The following is a 9,082-nucleotide window of genomic DNA, read 5'->3' as shown; positions in this document are numbered from 1 at the left end:
GATGGTATGGATGCCATAGCTAAGCTTATCATTAGAAAAAAAAATTGCAGTAGCTAAATAAATGTCATGATAACACTTTTAAAAAAAGGTTGAATTTGCTCACATATTGATGCATTAAGTATGAAATAGCATTTATTGAATCTCCTTAATGTTTACAATTACAAGGCACATCCTTTATGCTTACACTAGGATGCATCAGAGCTTGCACCCCAGTATTTTAGTGATCTCTAGAACATTTATGCCGAGTTCACACTGCACGATTTTAGTCCGATTTTTCACTCGCCAACAGGTTTTGCGAAATCGCCAACAAATGCCCGAAATCGGAGGCAAATCTGTGCTCATTCACGCGAGTGACAATCACGCAGTGTGAATTATCAAAGATGCGATCTGAGAGAATCGCCGACACATTGCCCGCAAAATATTTGGCATGCTAAATATCTGGAGCAGTCGGCGATTCACAATCACACTGTGTGCAATGATTTCTGACTGAAAACTACATCGGCGATGACCTACAGCCAATGAGAGACCAAGATACAGGGCAGAGGGAAGTTCGGGGAGGAGTTATAGACCAGAATATCAGTAGGCTATTTTAATAGATATATGAACAATTATATCATACAGAAACAAGTCGGTCTGACGCAGGCGGGTTCTCGCGTTATTTCCTTATCACTTCTCGCATGTGTTTTGTTGTGAAATGTAGTTTGCGGACCAGACAGAGTTGTCGGCGATTCTTCCTATTATGAAGTCATGCAATGTGAATCCCCCTGTCGCCGATCCATCGTGCAATATGAACACAGTAGCAACTGAATGCTACCCCAGATATTCACGCAGTGTGAAAACAACGGCGATCCGACGAGTTTGAAAACCATGCAGTGTGAACTCGGCATTTGGTCTTCCAGTAAATTGCTTTTAAAGGTTCCTTGCTGTAATTATAAATCTAAAATTGACCATGAATTTTATGTGATATAGGTCCTAAACTATTACTAGTAGTAGTAGTAGTAGTAGTAGTAGTATAGACCTACTACTACTAACTACTTGAAGATATATTTTAATTGAAGTTTTTTTTGTATATATACTTAGTCTTTCTTGTAAAACACCTTGATAAATAATAAAGCTGATTGATTGAGGCTAATGTTAATTGTATATATACACAGAAAAAATGGCGAAGGAATTGCTTTGTAATTATTTGTGAAATTTACAGCAATTTCAGAGGGAAAATTGTTTCACAGAATCTGCAAGTAAGACATTGTGAAATGTTTAAGTAGAAAGACTGAAATAGTATTTTCTTATAAAAATTATCTTTGATATTATATAAGATAAATGAACAAATGAACATATTCATAAATGAACAAACTGATTTGATAAATGCTGTAAATGCTGTTCAGTATATGATATGTTTAGTTCATGATATGCATTAACCAAAGTTAACAAATTGAGCCTTATTTTAAAGTGTTACCCATGTCAACAACAATTTCGGCAATTTTCCAGTGATTTCCTCTGAAGATATTTAACAGGCATTGTCCAATTTCTTGAGCTTGCTGCCTCAAACCAAAAAGCCCAGCTCTGGCACTGTAATGACTGACTGTTTAAAGTCAACATGACACAACCTTCACAACCCATTCTACTTCTATAACCTACAGCATTTCTAAGTGAAAATAAGAGAGATTACTGACATCCAAGGTGGTCTGTTGGGCCTATAGAGAAAGCTAAATAAAATGAAATTTTAGCAATTTGCAGAATATACACCAATTTTGTTTTGACTATGAGACTAGGAACATGGATCTTGCTGACTAACAAATCTTACTGAGTTTTGAGTATTATGTTGTATTTTTGCAAGCACAACAGATGAAATCACTGAAATCTAATGATCTATACAACTGACATTAATGTATATATTTACATATTAAGAACAGATGAATGTTCAGCGAAGTTGCTGGAAAGCTCGTTTTGCACTAGATGAAACTCTGGGTCACTTTGCTTTGAATACACAGCAAAAGAAATGAACAGGACCCTCCTTTCCTGATATTTCATTAGACTACGGATTTTCAAATGGTAATTTCAAATGGTCAGAAGTGAAATGAGAAGGAATGAGGACATTACAGGCTCATTACCTCTGTGTTTGAAACTCTGACTGCCACCTTACCAAATCCATGGTGCTCCATTCTGTTTGTGCCGTGCATCTTGAGGCAGTAGGGTTGACCTCATCACAGTTTCTTTAACGTGGTAAAAAGGCCTCATTTGAACGAGTGTTCACTTGGGAATTTATAAACAAAGAGAAAAGCAAGGGCATTATGTTTGGTCACACCTCTGGGATTTCTAAACAGGTAGCTTTGTTGTTTATATCCTTCGTTTCTTTCCTTCATTTATTCAGAAAAGCTTTATTGCACAAAATTCCTGAAGAGAGCTGAAGCCAAACCCACAGGATGTTGATTTGGACCTGAATTGGAATGACAGGAACAGAAATTGACTGCATTCCAAAAAAACTTCATATTTAGTTTTGTGCCAAAACAAATAGTTACACTCTCCCTCTCGCTCGCCATATATATATATATATATATATATATATATCCTAATTATGCCAATTTACTCCCTAATTTATATCATACATTTTTTGGACTTTAGGATAAATTACTGCATTCTACTAAAGTCCATAATATAATATAAATTAAAAAAATAAATAAAAACATACTGGAAATGCTCCATGTATGGCAAAATGTCAATGCGTAAATCATACTAAAAATATATATTTTTTTTTTTAAATAACACTTGCAATAAAAATTTTAATAAATCATATAACTACAGTAAGAAAGTAAAATTAAAATGCAAATTGAAATTCTGCATCCTGTTTACTAGCGCAATAAAAATTCAGGGACTGAACTGAAAAAACTGTAATTTTATTTTTTTAATTTTTTAAATGTAAAATTTTTAATTTAGTTTAACTTGATGTACTAAAAGAACTCAAACTAAAATAACAATTAATAAAAACTATAATAGTATCTATAATATGTGCACAACCCTGACATTGATAAGCATTTAACAGAGACATAAGATGGTTCACTCATATACAAATAAATGTCAGAACCTGTAACATTCAATATGGCAGCTTTAAAATCTGTTATGTAATATTAACAAAAAAAGGTTCATAGATATTTTTGGCCATTCATAGTACATAGAATGTATACTTGCATGACATATATGCCTGGGAACATTAAACATCATAAAAGGGATTTATGTGATCAAATTCTAATTTAATATGGTCAGATCTTTTCCTAATGTTGTAAGCAGAAGAAGACAAAAGACACACTTCTTTTTAAGGCATTTATTCATGAAATACACACTTTAAAAATTTCAACAAAATCTTCCATAAAATTGTAAGAAACTCCAGCCCAGTTTAAACAAAACTCCTTTGTGTGACTATGGAAACCATGTGCAATAAATAACCATTATGCCAGGAAAAAAAAGAGACAAGAAAAAGGACACTATTAAATGTCAATATTTTACCATTAAAATATTCTTAGCTGTTACAAAAAGAAAAAAAATATTGTGAGGAAAACAATGTGCTATGTATGAAACATTAGTGTGAATTGAGCCAAGCAGGCACCCGTAGAATCAGAGGGATGAGAACTGTATGGACTCTATCTGTGACCTGAGCACCTAACGAACAGATATAAATTGAATGAAGCTTCCAGAGCTGAAACCAAGAACCATCTGAGAGACATATATTGCACATTTTTTTCCTTGGATACATAACGATCGCTCCGCACGACCCAATCTGAATGCTTTTTCCCAGTCCCACCACAACCTTAAAATGAATTTACAGATTCTTTTATACACAAGCGCATACATGGATAAGACTATATGCTGAATGACAGAGAAAGAAAAGGGTTATAATGCTTACGTGATACTAGTTCATCATGTTCGAGTCCTGTATATATCAATCAAAGCATGTACAGATGAAGACATAGATGAGAAGCGGCAAATCTCAACATGTTTTATATTTCAGATCACTTCAGTCTTTACAGTATAAATAAATGGCATTTAATGGGAGGAAATAGTTTGGACAGAGAAGTGTGATAAATATATACGGCTCATTTGGAGGTGCCACCATGAAGATTGGTTTCCAAAAATCATTCTTCAAAACAACAAAAATCCAAATACAATACACAGGTTGCCCAAACAAGCTCCTGCTGCCAATTAAGACAGATTTCTTACAGGGATGTTGCAATGCTTTTAACTGACATCAAACAATACCCATAGTGACATACCTGGCAACCACTGGCCAATAAGGCTGACAATCAATTCAACCCCAAAACTGACCCATCATAGTAGCTCACTCAATGCAACCTTAGAAAAGCCGCCTGCTGAAACCCTATTAGAGTGGGTTTGTGGTTTCTGTGTCGGCCTCATAGTCTGATTTTACAGCCTCTCAGACCTTAATGCAGAGTGCCCTTTAAACACACTGCTCTAGTGAGAATACAATCACAGCAGATGACTCAGAGGAGAGACAATCCTGACTCGAGAGAGTGACTGGAGAGAGATGCTGTACAGAATGAGAAATAAACCAAAATGGTGCCCTTTTAGGACTGCTGTACGCTTTTCAAAAGACAATAAATAAGAAGTGCTTTCCAGCGCAGCTGAAATCTCACACGATGGAGAATTTTTATTTTTTGGGGAAATGTTTTCTGTTGTTAAAATCCACGAAGAGGGGAATCGTGAAAACATGTCTAGGTCAAATTTCACTCCAAAATCAAAAGTAAAAAAAAAAGAAAAAGGAAATTATATTTTACATATAGAAAATCAACACTTTTCTTGGACCATTAAAGGGATAGTTCACCCAAAAATGAAAATGTTGTCATCATTTACTCACCCGCTAGTTGTTCCAAACCTGTATGAGTTTCTTTCCTCTGTTGAATATAAAGGAAGATATTTTGAAGAATGTTGGTAACCAAACAGTTTCTGGCTTACACTGTATGGAAAAAGAAAAACACTACGGAAGTCAATGGCTACCAGCAACTGAAAAAGAAATGCATACAGGTTTGTAAAAACATGAGGAAGAGAAAATTATGAGAACATTTTTGAGTGAACTCTCCCTTTAAGGTTTGTTACATTATGGCATTATTTTTTCATGAGAATTAAGCTAAACTTGCCCCCAAATGATCATTTCTATAACACATCAAAACCATTTTCCATTTTTTTTTTTTTTTACATTAAAGTAATTATATATTTTTGCAGTACATTAATGACAGTTGGAGGATAATGTATTTTATTGCTTTATTGTTAAAAACATCACACTGGTAATAATTTCTTTTTTTAGATTTGGGGTGAAATACGACACATATGTTACAGATCATTTCCTGAGATTCACCTAAAGATCATCCTCTGATATCATCTCTACATCTCCAGATTTGTAGCTCAGTTTCGAATTTCAAAGTCAGTCACGGAGCACCATTGTCGCAGGGCCACACGCTGCCAAAAAAACTAGCAAACGGAAATAAGACGACCAGTCTCCAGTCTTGGCAACTGCTGTCTGCACACAGCCCACAGTTTCTAACGCAGTAAAGCAGGTCTCTAGTAAGCTTCTTAAAGCCTGCCTGTCAAGTGAAGTAGCGCTGATGTCTCAATGCAAGCCTGATAACATGGCCCGAGCATCGATCCATCCCAATACTGCTAACACACCTCTCAAGCACAATGAGGCCCTGGGAGAGTGGAACTGTGTGGTGATTTAAACAATACTACAGCAAAAAAAACCCTGTCTTCCGACTTGCCTTCATCGCCAAAAAATGGAACAACCACATAGAGATTTGTGATAGAGGTTTAGCAATATATTACAAGTTGCCATGTTCAAATCCTGGGATGATCGAGCAAAGCTGTGGAAATGATGTACGATAGGTCTTTACTCTAAATGCCAGTGATCTTTATGACGGCAGATGACAATGATGGTGTTATTTTGCCATTTGAGACTTATTCAGAGTTCCTTAGGACAGCAGTATATGAAAATTCATGAATCCACACCCAACTTCCCTATAAGACAGGCTGTAAAAACAAGTTTCACAAGACCTGAGAGCACCAAACGTCAAAAAAGCTAGGTATGGTAAATACGGGTATTTTAAGACTCACCCCCCCGGTCTGCACCATGTTTAATTCGGTTTATTTTTAAAAGATACAAAACATTAGCACCAGTTGTTGGCTCAAATGGAAGAAACACCAGCGAACACCAGCCTTCACCGTGGCAATGACCCACCCCAGTGTTTGCCATGGCAACGACCTCAACAACCCTACAAAAATATGTCGCGAGTATCAGAAACGCATTAAATAAAAACAGTAAAATCATGCATCTGTTGCGTTTTCATCACCAGGAATAAACCTGCAGTCTGTGTTTGGAATGCTAGCCATATAAATGTTTGCAGGAATGGCTGCTACATACAAGAACGCAATATTTAAACCATCGTGGCATCATCCTCTTTACAAGAACATATCGGTGATGCAATAAAGCCAAACAATATGCAGTGAAGCTGAAGACAGAATGCATGCCAAGATAATTCACATTATAAGACAGTGAAAAAAGACTCACGGGCAGATGAAACATTGTTTCTATGCAAGACTGCAGTATCGGATATACAAAACATCAGTATTTGTGGAATAACTTAATGATGAGATCCAGAAAGATTTGGTCAAGCTGGTTTGGCATTTACCCGTGTAAAAGTTGACCGCTATAGGAGATGATGCAGGTCTGCTCATTGTTTCAAAGTAAAAACAGACTTTTTAAGTAAATGTTTGGATATAAAAAGTCAAATAGCTCTTTAAGAAAGGTTTCAAATACATTTAGGTTAGAAATCTGATAAGAGCCCTTTAATGTTTGATCAACTAGAGGCAGTGTGTCTGCCAACGTCCACAATGGAAATATAAATTACTATAACTCATTTAGGGCTCACAAAAAAAATAAAACAATCCATTTCAACAACTAACCAATTTTCACTAACCTAACCAGAAAAATCATAAATATAAAACTCTGATCTCAATTTACCATATTCCTCTATATTAAATCAGTTAAGGTCAAACGCTGTTCGCATTCTGCCATTCATGCAGCTTGCCATCCGGAATAGAGTGAAGTCAGGAGGGAGTATGAAGCCTTTGGCACTAAAGACAGTGATAAAACAAATAACTGTGCAATACATATGGACGGTTACTTTTGGGTTACATTCGTACTATGGAGGAGCGGAGAACTGACATCACGTCATCGTAAGGAAGGACTGAATGTTTCATCTTTTTTTCTCAATTAAAAGGTAATGCACTGCATATGTGACATTGAGGCTGTGGGATTATATGACAGGACATACATGTATATGAGGGGTTGGCTGTTTATGAAAGTAAGTTAAAGATATGAACATATTAAGGATTCATTCTTACACATCCTTAATGATTCTAGAGCTGCAAGTTAACATTTGGGAGGTTCAAATGATTAAAAGCACCTTTCCTGCTCAGAAATCGAATTTTAATCACTGATGCATTTAATTAGACACTTAAAAATCCTCCTAAATTAAAGAGGACCGAAACATAGGCTTTTTGCATCATAAAAGGCTGCACACTGAAAAAAGATGTACTGATAGGGTAAATTTCATAACTCTTGTCCAGTTGCTTGGGTCATATTTTACCCCAAAATCTAATGAAAAAAAGAGGGAAAAAACTAAATATTTATATATGTTTTGTAAAATAATTTGATAAAATAATAATAATGAATATTATTATAGTTCAATTATTAAATTATATTAAAGAAAAAGTAGTTTGTTTTTATAACCATTAAGATTTTTATGACGATATTTTCTTAATTAAACATTCTCCAAAACTTCTCATTACTGCAATGCAAATACAAAAAAGCTTTTTTTTTTATATTAAAAAATTTTTTAAATGTCATTTTTAAATTGTATTTATACATCACAGATGCATAGACTGTATTGACTTTAAGATGTGCTGTAAATAATGATAATAAAAAGCTGAATTTCATTTTTTTTTACTGTAATAATGTCCAGTTGCTTGGGTCATATTTTACCCCAAAATCTAATGAAAAAAAGAGGGAAAAAACTAAATATTTATATATGTTTTGTAAAATAATTTGATAAAATAATAATAATGAATATTATTATAGTTCAATTATTAAATTATATTAAAGAAAAAGTAGTTTGTTTTTATAACCATTAAGATTTTTATGACGATATTTTCTTAATTAAACATTCTCCAAAACTTCTCATTACTGCAATGCAAATACAAAAAAGCTTTTTTTTTATATTAAAAAAATTTTTAAATGTCATTTTTAAATTGTATTTATACATCACAGATGCATAGACTGTATTGACTTTAAGATGTGCTGTAAATAATGATAATAAAAAGCTGAATTTCATTTTTTTTACTGTAATACATTTTTACTGTATTATAGTAATGAGAATCTGCATTGAGAAAAATTAAAAATCACAAAAACATAATTCCTAATGCATCTGTATGTTTTATGACAATGACTGAATTTGTGCGGGGGATTTGCGTAATTATGAAAATAATGGCAAAACAAATCTTAATGGTCCCAAAACCAAGCTTCATTTTCTTTAAGCAAAATACAATTTCTTTTCCTTCTTTTTTTTCTTTTGATTTTGAGGTGGAAATATTTTGTGAAATTCACCCAATTTGCAATCTGCCTTGCATTTAGCTAAATATCTATGTCTTTTCCATGTAGCCACATAAACACAGGCCAAAATATAGCACTTTTGGAAAAACACTCTAAACGGTCTCTATTTTTCTAGCCTTTCAGTCTTTCACACACACTTTCATTATTCATCCTTTCTCTCCATCAACAACTTTTATATACAATATTGGTAAATAGAACATAAATACTACACATAAATTTGCCTATTAACAATTCCACTCGTAGCGACATCGGAAAGTAAAGAAAGAAGCCGCTCTGAAATAATATACTCATATAAACTGCTTTATATAAGCTTAGAAAGGCTCTGAGCTCCAGTTAGGTATGACCTGAGAGAGAGCGATCAGTTTGAAACACCTCCTCTCTTCTGGTTAGCAGTGTAAAAGTGGACAC

The sequence above is a fragment of the Sinocyclocheilus grahami genome, unplaced genomic scaffold, assembly GCF_001515645.1.
Source record: "Sinocyclocheilus grahami isolate Dianchi unplaced genomic scaffold, SAMN03320097.WGS_v1.1 scaffold820.1, whole genome shotgun sequence".
In the NCBI taxonomy this organism is placed as follows: domain Eukaryota; kingdom Metazoa; phylum Chordata; class Actinopteri; order Cypriniformes; family Cyprinidae; genus Sinocyclocheilus; species Sinocyclocheilus grahami.
The sequence above is the reverse complement of the archived record's forward strand: the minus strand, read 5'-3'. Positions refer to the sequence as shown.